Source organism: Triticum dicoccoides, chromosome 2B (genome assembly GCF_002162155.2).
Source record: "Triticum dicoccoides isolate Atlit2015 ecotype Zavitan chromosome 2B, WEW_v2.0, whole genome shotgun sequence".
NCBI lineage: Eukaryota > Viridiplantae > Streptophyta > Magnoliopsida > Poales > Poaceae > Triticum > Triticum dicoccoides.
This window is the reverse complement of record NC_041383.1, coordinates 176,312,052-176,323,786: the sequence shown is the minus strand read 5'-3', so window position 1 is coordinate 176,323,786 and position 11,735 is coordinate 176,312,052.

Here is an 11,735-nt window from a genome sequence, read left to right as displayed (position 1 = left end):
TCCAAATCACTTGGGCATTGAGCCCCATTTTGCACTATGGAAGAGATTGTTTTGCCTCGTACCCCGTTCTCACGAGGGGTCGATATATCAAGTGGGCAGAGCCGAAATATGGTGCATCGCCGGGACCGGATATCTATCCGGAACCCCAAAGAAGGCGTCTGAAGACTGGCCTTCGAAATGGTTTTATGTGGAAGACGCTCCACTGCCGGACCCAGTTCGGATCGGCCTCCCGGAGTTCAGCAACGCTCCTCTGAAGAAACGCCTGAGTTGGCGCCCACGGAGCCCTCAACGGGAAGATGATAGGAGCGTCCGATATCTAATGGGCCGGATAAGGTTGCTGGCCCACTCTGGATTGACCATGATTGGAGTCATGGCCACGTGCATTATGCGAGGGGTGCAGCTGCTCCAATATAGGGGCCACCCCATGTGGGATTTCAACGGGGAGAATGACGCCACCCGTCATGGCCGCAAGGGGCCGGGATCGGCCGCCGATCTGGTGAAGATCCTGTCCGGCTTGTATAAGGGGGAGAAGAGGACTTCCTCCAAACGAGTCCATTAAATGGATTCTCCATGAACAACCCTCGGAGCTAGGTAAGCGGATGTTTATCTATCCGATCCATGCCTTCAAAGTTAAGTGTCTTACTTTATGATTTCGACGCAGGAATTGTGCCGGGATGTGGAGGGCATACACAGTCCGACTCCACAACCCGAGGATCCGGAAAGATCCCTTGATCCGGCCTCCGGAGAGGATCCGGACATAAAGGTGGAGCTGATTGACGGGGTGTTCCACCAACTCAGCATGGACAATGCTCTAGTCGCCATTACGGCTGACTACCCCGGTTTATCTCCGGCTTCTAGGTAACTATGACCGAAGTCCTCACACCATTACTCCGTCTGTGCTTGTTTCTGACCACCGTATACCAACGGCGTCTCGTAGGAGGTGCCTTCAAGGCGGGAAGCCGAACCCGCGGTGGCTGACCGACAAGGGTCAGTTCGGACCAGCATGCGGAAGAGGGGTGCCGTGCGAATCAAAACGTCGCCGCAACGGTATAGCACGCCACCGCTTTTAAGGGAAAGGTTCCTAGGAGATATATTAATGCTCATGACCTTTCTAGGAAAAAGAGCGCTCGCCGGACTGTGTCCGGAGAGGTTGCCAACCAAGCCTCCGCCAGCCAGGCTCCAACACCTGGTCCGGAGGGGGAGGCGAGCGCAAGGCGCAAGCCAGATGCTCCTCCAACGGAGGATGCCGACAGGCTGTCCGCCACCAGGTCTGAGGTGGAGAGCGCCATGAATCACAGGCGTCGCTGGACAGTTCTTCGTGACGCGTGTTTCTCCCCGGAGGCGTTAAATGCCTTTAATGCGGGAGACGCGCACCTCCGTGCCGCTCAAGATGGTTTAACTAGAGCCATGGAGAAGTATGTGAAAGACATACGAGTAAGGAATTTTAATAGTTATATATGCCAGTAGCCCCCGAGACTTAAAGTAGTTGGAATAACTGATTTAAGGATCATTTGATATGCAGGATCTTACGGAGAAGAATACCCAACTGTCCCAGGAGCTTCAAGAGTGCAAGGCCCAACTTGAGGCCGCACTAGCCGCCGCAGGAGGAGCCACAGAGACCCCTTCTGGTAACACATATTTCAAAAAAGATAAGCGGTTTATGAAGTGCGGCGTGCGTATAAGTCTGACAATAATATTGCAGAGGGCGCCGGACTAGATCCGGACAAGCAACATCTGCCGCGCCAGCTGAAGGCCGGCGAGAAGGTGCTTATGAGGGTGCAGTAGGAGAGGAACAAACTCCAAGATGCCAACACTCAGCTGGGCGAAGAACTAAAAGATGTTCGGGTCCAGCTGTCTGACTCTGTAAAGGAGAATCGGCGGCTTCGTCGCGGCATCTACAGTAAGTGCTTAAGCAAATTCTTTTGAAAAGAAGAGTTCGGCGAGGAAGTCGATTGACAGAAATGTGTCTGTAGGTGTGCTCATAGGTTGCCCTGCGGAGGAAATGCCCGGTTCAACGGGTGACCAACTTCCCGAGCTGCTGCAACTGCACGAACGTGTTCGGCAGGCGATGACTGGCGTCGCCCAGGCCTTATGGCCGTCCGTCTCCCTACCCAAGGGTCTTGGAGGGCTTGCGGAGAAGCTTCAGGGAGCACGACAACGCTTTCGTCTGTGGAAGATATCGGCCTGCCGTCAAGGTGCCAGGGAGGCCTGGGCCATGGTGAAGACGCGGTACACGAAGGCGGATCCGAACCACATGGCCGAGGTTGGACCTGTGGGGCCCGATGGGAAGGAGATCTGTGAGCTTAATGTACAGCCAAGTAGAGTTGGCCGCTAAGTATTCCCAACGGGACTGTAAATTAGACAGCCTGTTAGACGGGATTGAAGAGGAGTACAATCAGTCAATTTGATGATGTATTTTAAAATGACATGTAAAATGCCTTCTAGCCGGATTGTAGATCGTTTGTCTTTGCGGACCTTTTCGCTTCAACCTCGGGACCCTAGAGTCTGGAGTGTGTCCGAATACCCTCTCGGTTATGAAAAAACCGGGGCATGCATGGAGACCAGGCGTAGGGGTCATTAGTGCTTTATCAGACAAGTGCCCAACTAGTTATGTTATATTACATGGTTAGTAAGAAACATCTTCCAGAGAGAATAGTTCCGTTAGGGGTTCCTTTCCCTGGGAGGCATGCCCTAAAGTGCATGTCCGGACTGCGAAAAGAGCAGAAAAGCATCTGGGGGCAGATAAATAAATAAATAAGAAATCATCTTTCAAGTCACCGACCGAATATTCCCTTAAGAACGCTAGCTTTCGACTTCACCCAGTCTGAGGTACACATCCGGCTGACCCGGCAGTAACAATCGCAGAGGTGCTCCTTTTACCTCCTAGCCGAACAATCGGGAATGTAGGAGTAAGCACAGGAGCCAGGCAACCCAGTTTGGCCAAAACTTAAGTCATATCGATGCATATAATGGTGAGTAAAAGGTACATGCGGAAGTGTGACGCATGTGTTGGGCATGAAGCCCGTATAAATAAGCTTATGTTAAAGAAGCCCCCAGGTATAATGAGTGCAAGCAACACGTCAAGTGTGTGCGAACAATGCGCAGGTCAGCCCTCAAAGGCTCTATGAAAAAGGGAGGAGAAAAGAGAGAAACAAAAGACAACTGAAGTATAAAATGTGGACGGAGGAAGGAGACGAACTCTGAGTCCGGCGCTAGGCGTAGAATCTTCGGAGGCGGGCTGCGTTCCATGGGTTCGGCTCGAGTCGGTTGTCCGATGCGTTTCGCAGACGGTATGCTCCGCCGGTTAGGACTTGGTCGGTGATGAAGGGACCTTCCCATTTGGGCTTGAGTTTGTCCTTTTTCTTGTCCGGCAGGCGTAGAACTAGTTCGCCAACATTGTAAGTTTTGGCCCGTACTTCTCTGCTTCGATATCTTTGAGCCTGCTGCTGGTAGAATGCGGAACGAGCCTTTGCCACGTCGCGCTCCTCCTCCAATGCGTCCAAACTGTCCCGCCGATCCAACTCGGCTTCTCTTTCTTCGTACATGCGCACTCGAGGTGAGTCATGAATTATATCGCAGGGCAAAACTGCCTCTGCGCCGTATACCATAAAGAATGGCGTGAATCCGGTAGTACGGTTTGGCATGGTCCGCAGCCCCCCGAGTACAGAGTCGAGCTCCTCTACCCAATGCGTGTTAGATTCCGTGAGGGACCGCACAAACCTGGGTTTGATGCCTCTCATGATTAGACCATTTGCTCGTTCGACCTGACCATTAGTTTGAGGGTGATAGACTGAAGCGTAGTCGAGCTTAATGCCCATGTTTTTGCACCAGAGTTTAACCTCGTCGGCCGTGAAGTTCGTGCCGTTACCGGTGATGATGCTGTGGGGGACGCCATAACGGTGTACTACCCCGGATATGAAGTCTATCACAGGTCCGGATTCGGCCGTTTTAACTGGCTTGGCCTCTATCCATTTGGTGATATTGTCCACCATGACCAATAGGTACTTTTGCTTGTGGGTTCCCCCTTTAAGGGGTCCAACCATGTCAAGCCCCCAGACCGCGAACGGCCAGGTGATGGGTATAGTTTTGAGGGCGGTGGGTGGCATGTGGCTTTGATTAGCAAAAAGCTGGCACCCGACGCATCGTTGGACTAAGTCCTGAGCATCTGCCCGGGCTGTCGGCCAATAAAATTTTGTACGGAAGGCCTTGCCTACAAGGGCCCGGGCAGCGGCGTGGTGCCCGCCGAGTCCGGCATGAATTTCAGCCAGCAGATTTTGCCCTTCCTCTTCGGAGATGCACCTTTGAAGGACTCCGGTTGTGCTTTTCTTATAAAGCTCTCCCTCATGGACTTTGTAGGCTTTAGATCGCCGTACTATGCAGCGGGCCTCATTTTGGTCTTCGGGGAGTTCCTGCCTAATTAAGTAGGCTAGGAATGGTTCCGTCCACGGGGCAATGACTGCCATTATTTCATGGGCTGAAGGTGTTATTTCATTGGCTGAGCCGCCATTTGTGTCAGAATGTTCGGTGTTTGGCGGTGCGGTTGGTTCCGGATTGTTGTTTCCGGACTCCTCTTCCCATACTACGGATGGCTTAAAGAGCCGCTCCAGGAAGATGTTTGGAGGGACGGTGTCGTGCTTTGCGCCGATGCGCGCCAACACGTCGGCCGCCTGGTTATTATCCCGGGCTACATGGTGGAATTCGAGTCCTTCGAACGAGCTGACATTTTTAAGACGGTGTTACGGTAGGCTGCCATTTTCGGATCCTTGGCATCCAAATCTCCATTTACTTGGGATACTGCGAGGTTTGAATCCCCGCGGACCTCTAGGCGTTGAATGCCCATGGAGATTGCCACCCGGAGACCATGTAGAAGGGCCTCGTATTCGGCTGCGTTGGAGTCTGTGTACATTATTTGAAGTACGTATTGGACTGTGTCTCCGGTTGGGGATGTCAAGACGACGCCAGCCCCCAAGCCGACCAACATTTTAGAGCCGTCGAAGTGCATGATCCAATTGGAGTATGCACCGTACTCTTTAGGGAGTTCGGCTTCAGTCCATTCAGCGATGAAGTCAGCCAAGACTTGCGACTTTATAGCTCGCCGTGGTTTGTAGGTTATGTCGAATGGTAAGAGCTCAATGTCCCATTTTGCAATCCTGCCTGTCGCGTCGCGGTTGTTTATAATGTCGTTGAGAGGTACTTCGGAGGCAACTGTTATCGAACACTCTTGAAAGTAGTGTCGCAGCTTCCGGGATGCCATGAACACCACGTACGCTATCTTTTGATAATGTGGATATCGGGACTTGCATGGAGTTAAGACAGTGGATACGTAGTACACTGGTTTTTGAAGAGGGAATTTCTGTCCTTCTGTTTCTCGTTCGACGACGAGCACCGCGCTTACAACTTGATGTGTTGCCGCGATATATAACAACATTGGTTCGCCCAAGTTGCCAATATGGCCTTTATTTCTTCGAGTCCGGCCGTGGCAGCATCCGTCCATTCGAAGTGTTAGGTGCACCTGAGGAGGCGATAGAGGGGCAATGCCTTTTCTCCTAAATGGGAGATGAAGCGGCTTAGAGCTGCCATGCATCCAGTCAATTTTTGTATTTGTTTGAGGTCTTTTGGGGTATCCAACTGTGACAGAGCTCGGATCTTGGCTGGGTTTGCTTCAATTCCTCTACCAGATACAATGAAGCCCAAGAGCTTTCCGGCTGGTACGCCGAAAATGCATTTTTCCGGGTTGAGCTTAATGTCATATGCTCGGAGGTTGTCGAATGTGAGCCTCAAATCGTCTACTAGAGTTTCGACGTGTTTGGTCTTGACGACCACATCGTCTACGTATGCCTCCACTGTTTTGCCGATCTGGGCAGCCAGACATGTCTGAATCATGCGCTGATATGTTGCGCCGGCGTTTTTGAGTCCGGAGGGCATTGTGTTGAAGCAGAATGGTCCGTATGGAGTAATGAATGCCGTTGTGGCTTGGTCTGTCTCCGTGGGCTCTTGCCGGATTTGAGATAGATCGCTTATGTTTGGGTGGGCGGGTGGAATTAAGTCCGGAAGCCTGCCCAACTTGAGGCTCAAGGGCCGAAAAGTTTCCGAATTTGGAAGCTTGGATTGCTGGACGTTGTCCAACGAGTCTGGTCCGCTGCCTGACTTTAGGTTCAGTACTTGATTGACGTCCGTCCCTCCGCGGGAATCTGGCATGGAGGGATCAGGAGTCCGGACATAACTGGTTTTTAATACAGAAGAAGAGTCGCCGCGTTGTTCCTCTACCACCGCAACGTGGTGGGTAACCTGGGGAGAGTTAATCTCTCTCAGATCGGTTTTAAGCCCAATCTGATCGTAGTCTGTAGCGACTCCCAGGGCGGTGATGCGATCCAAGAGCTCGTTTACGAAAGAGAGCTCCATTGGATCCAGCTTCTCGGCGAATTCCGAGTTGACGTGAAGATTGCTTTTGATGACCCGAGAGGTCATCGTCAAAGCGGCGGCCGAACAGGAGGTCATAAGAAAACCACCTAGCCGGATAGTTTGGTCGGCGGCCAAAGCTCCTTTGGCAATGGTACCGTCTTTAAAGACGGGAAGAGGCATCCTTCCTGATCGTGACGGCACAGAGGAACTCTCAATGAAAGCACCAATGTTGGTGTCAAAACCGGCGGATCTCGGGTAGGGGGTCCCGAACTGTGCATCTAGGCGGATGGTAACAGGAGACCAGGGACACGATGTTTTTACCCAGGTTCGGGCCCTCTCGATGGAGGTAAAACCCTACTCCTGCTTGATTGATATTGATGATATGGGTAGTACAAGAGTGGATCTACCACGAGATCAAGGAGGCTAAACCCTAGAAGCTAGCCTATGGTATGATTGTTGTTGTGTCCTACGGACTAAAACCCTCCGGTTTATATAGACACCGGAGAGGGCTAGGGTTACACAGAGTCGGTTACAATGGTAGGAGATCTACATATCCGTATCGCCAAGCTTGCCTTCCACGCCAAGGAAAGCCCCATCCGGACACGGGACGAAGTCTTCAATCTTGTATCTTCATAGTCTTGGAGTCCGGCCGATGATGATAGTTCGGCTATCCGGACACCCCCTAGTCCAGGACTCCCTCAGTGATGAATCTGAAAAGCTCAATACACACGATTAGTCCACAAAGGCATTGTCATCAATCACCAAAACTACTTAGGGACAAAAGTGCCCTTACACTCATGGGCATATATATAGGAGTACAATGACCAACTTGGAGTAAAAGACAAGACAGGACAAATCCTAGTCTATCTATACTTCCTAATAATCATATACTCAATAGGCTGGACCTAGCTGATCCCCTATATATAACGTGGTAAATTTTTATTTTTTCTAAACTTTGCAATTCTAGTATAAATTGCAACTACATATTAGCAACGGAGCAATTCGATGAATTAATAATGGTGACAACGGCGGTGATTCACCTTGATTCTGGTGACGGCGACTGGGGTCGAAGGGGCTCGACGTCAGGCAAAAGGGTGGCGGAGGGCAAGGGAGGCAACGAGTAGCAGTGACGCCGGCGGGCTGTCACCGGGAGTTGCGCCGGTGAATTTGCATGGGTGGGTGATACGTCCATTTTGCATCATGCTTTTATATCAACATTTATTGCATTATGGGTTGTTATTACACATTATGTAACAATACTTATGCCATTTCTCTCTTATTTTACAAGGTTTACATGAAGAGGGAGAATGCCGACAACTGGAATTCTGGGCTGGAAAAGGAGCAAATATTAGAGACCTATTCTGCCCAACTCCAGAAGTCCTGAAACTCCACGAAAGTCAGTTTTGGAATATATTAAAAATATTGGGCGAAGAAAGCACCAGAGGGGGGCACCCACTGTCCACGAGGGTGGAGGGCGCGCCCTACCCCCTGGGCACGCCACCCTGCCTCGTGGGCTACCTGGCAGCCCCCCGATGCCCATCTTCTGGTGTATGGTGTCTTTTGCTCTGAAAAAAATCATAAGGAAGCTTTCGGGACGAAGTGCCGCCGTCTCGAGGCAGAACCTTGGCGGAACCAATCTAGGGCCCCGGCGGAGCCATTATGCCGGGGAAACATCCCTCCGAGAGGGGGAAATCGTCACCATCGTCATCACCATCGATCCTCTCATCGAGAGGGGGCAATCTCCATCAACATCTTCACCAGCACCATCTCCTCTCAAACCCTAGTTAATCTCTTGTATCCGATCTTTATCTCAAAACCTCATATTGGTACCTGTGGGTTGCTAGTAGTGTTGATTACTCCTTGTAGTTGATGCTATTTGGTTTATTCGGTGGAAGATCATATGTTCAGATCCTTTATGCATATTAATACCCCTATGATTATGAACATGAATATGATTGTGAGTAGTCACGTTTGTTCCTGAGGACATGGGAGAAGTCTTGTTATAAGTAGTCATGTGAATTTGGCATTCGTTTGATATTTTGATGAGATGTATGCTGTCTCTCCTCTAGTGGTGTTATGTGAACGTCGACTGCATGACACTTCACCATTATTTGGGCCTAGGGGAAGGCATTGGGAAGTAATAAGTAGATGATGGGTTGCTAGAGTGGCATAAACTTAAACCCTAGTTTATGTGTTGCTTCGTAAGGGGCTGATTTGGATCCATATGTTCCATGCTATGGTTAGGTTTACCTTAATTCTTCTTTCGTAGTTGTGGATGCTTGCGAGAGGGGTTAATCATAAGTGAGATGCTTGTCCAAGGAAGGGCAGTACCCAAGCACCAGTCCACCCATATATCAAATTATCAAAGTAACGAACGCGAATCATATGAGCATGATGAAAACTAGCTTGACGATAATTCCCATGTGTCCTCGGGAGTGCTTTGCTTTATATAAGAGTTTGTCCAGGCTTGTCCTTTGCTACAAAAAGGATTGGGCCACCTTGCTGCACCTTGTTACTTTTGTTACCTGTTACCTGTTACAAACTATCTTATCACAGAACTATCTGTTACTGATAATTTTAGTGCTTGCAGAGAATACCTTGCTGAAAACCACTTGTCATTTCCTTCTGCTCCTCGTTGGGTTCAACACTCTTACTTATCAAAAGGACTACGATAGATCCCCTATACTTTTGGGTCATCAGTGGGGGCGACGTGAGAGGGCGCGGGTTTTACTCGGCCGCCGCGCGGGGGAGTAAAGTTAGGGAGAAAGTTGGGGCCGGAGTAAAAAATTATACTCCCTTACGACATATAATGGACCGGCTAGGTGCTAGTCACAGAAGTAAAGCATAATTGAAATAAGGGACTGGTTAGAAGTGACCTAAGGCCTCCTTTTGTTTATAGGATAGGAATATCAGAGGAATTGGAAAAACACAGAAAATGAAATGGCATGTATCTCAATTTCTGTAGAGAAAGAGATGTCATTTGATACATATGATAAAATATTTTTACTGACTCTAGCCTAATGTTTATTTCTTTGAAATATGAAGGATTAATTCCTATCCTAAGTAGAATATGATGCATTCCTACAAGCCGAATGGCTAAAAAAAATTCCTTTGAAAATTTTATCATACAGAGTTCCTACAAAAAATTCCTACAACAGAAACATCCATTTGGATTGGGACTCCCAGGCAGCCAAGGCCCTGGCTGCGCTCCACGGCTTTGGCTCAGGTACGACTGCTTTGCCGCTAGGAGTTGGGTGCTGCAGATGGATGTTTCAATGGAGATGGGCCAGGAATCATTGGTGTTGTCGTGCTCTGGTTCTTGGCCAGCGGTCCGATCTGCCTTTCGTGCTCTAGATCTGGCCATGTCGGTTCATATGCTGATGGCCTGGGTTGGGTTCTCTTCGTGGAGGTGGCAGTCAGCGGTGAGGTGCTCCGCCGTCAGTGCTGGTCTGAATGACCACTCAGGCTTGCACCGCGCGCCCACTGTGAATTGCGATGATCACCGAAAGATCTTCTTCAGATCCGGTGGTTGCCTTTGGCGATAAGATGCAATCTATGGACGATGGCTCGACACAGAGGAAAATTGGTGGCGACAACACATGATTGACTCTGATGGTGGTGCTCTCGAGTACCCGGTCTTGAGCTCCAGGGTAAAAACCTAGGTCTGACCCAAGTTGGTCATACCTGGCGATGACGATGTTTTAGCGTCGTTACCTTCTTGAAGGCATTGCTCGGATATGTTCGGATTGGTTCTTCAGGGTGAAAACCTAGACTCTGGCTTTTGTGGTTGGAACCGGTGACGATGGCGCTCGAGCGTTGCTACCTTCTTGAAGGCGTTGTTGTTGAAGAACCTCGTTGTTCTTGTGGTGTCATGAGATGGTTGGTGCGGATATGGTCATTGTTATAGTATGTTGATCGCAGATTTGATCGCTTTGGAATTTTTTTTCCTTTTACTCACTTAGGCATAACATTGGTCTTGTATGATTTTGCTATTTGCCGGCACTTCTTTTTGCGTTGTTGGTGTTGGCTATGTGCATCCTAGCTACGCAGAGGACGAATGTGTGCTCGTTGTATTTGTATCCACTTGATCTCCATTTTGAGCCAATAAAATCCATCCTTTATCGAAAAAATCATTTCTGCCGTAAGAATCATGCTGCCGCTAAAAACGATCAACGTGGGCCTGCATTTTAAAATCGAGCTCATGGTGCATAGGAGAGTTGCAGTTAGGAGCTAATAAGAGTAAGAATTTTTTATTTGGCCCTTTCTTAAAGTTTGCTTTTCTTTTTGGCCCAAAATAGAATTTCTTCTCTATTTGACACCTAAAGTAATTTTTGTTCCTTGTATGACACTTTTGTCCATTTAAGACACTAACGGTGCTAACTGTGAGGTGAAAAGACCATTTTGCCCCTAATGCATTTTGTAAATGTCCTGGATGAAGTAAAAGAGCGATCAGTTCACCCATGTTATAGGGATGTTCAAAGGATGTTGCACATGTATATGTATGCTCCAATATTTTGTCTTAGGTAATCTGGTATGTGCGTGCAAAAGCCATACAAAACATCCGTAGAATTTGTACTAGTATATCTATGATCAGTATAGTACCATATTTTGATTAGTTCATCATGTTCTGATTTCTGAAGCACAGTATACACATAGTCACATAGCACTAAATCCTCCAATTAGCACTTCGTCCTGAATTTGTTTACACGTTCCAAAGTACAAAATTATACATAGTCACATACTACTAAATCCTATATAAGCTAGTTATATACAGCTAGTACATATATGTGATAGCTTGTACGGCTGATACAAATTCTACGTATGTACCGTACGGCTTTTACACACACATACCAGTTTACCTAAGAAACAAAATATTGCAGCATCCTTTGAACATCCCTAAAACATGGGTGAATTGATTGCTTTTGAACTACATCCAGGATAGTTGCACAATGCACTAGGGGCAAAATAGTCTTTTCACGTCACACTTAACCACGTTAGTGCCTAAAATGGAAGGAAATGTCATATAAGGAGTGAAAATTACTTTAGGTATCAAATAGGGAAGAAAATTTCATTTTGGGCCAAATAAGGAAGCAAAATTTAAGAAAGGCCAAATAAGGAATTCTCTCATATATAATAGCGCATACCCGCTTTGTACATTACAAGAGGGCAAAAATAATGCTTCATGATGCCTTATCTGAAAAAAAAATATTACTCCAAATTTAGGGCTTCTCCACAACACAATTTGCAACACTTGGACGGTTGCCACAAAAAAAAAATCATGTTCCATGCGAGCAGGCAACTGTCAGGCTGAGTCTTCCCGCGTCGTGCCCTCA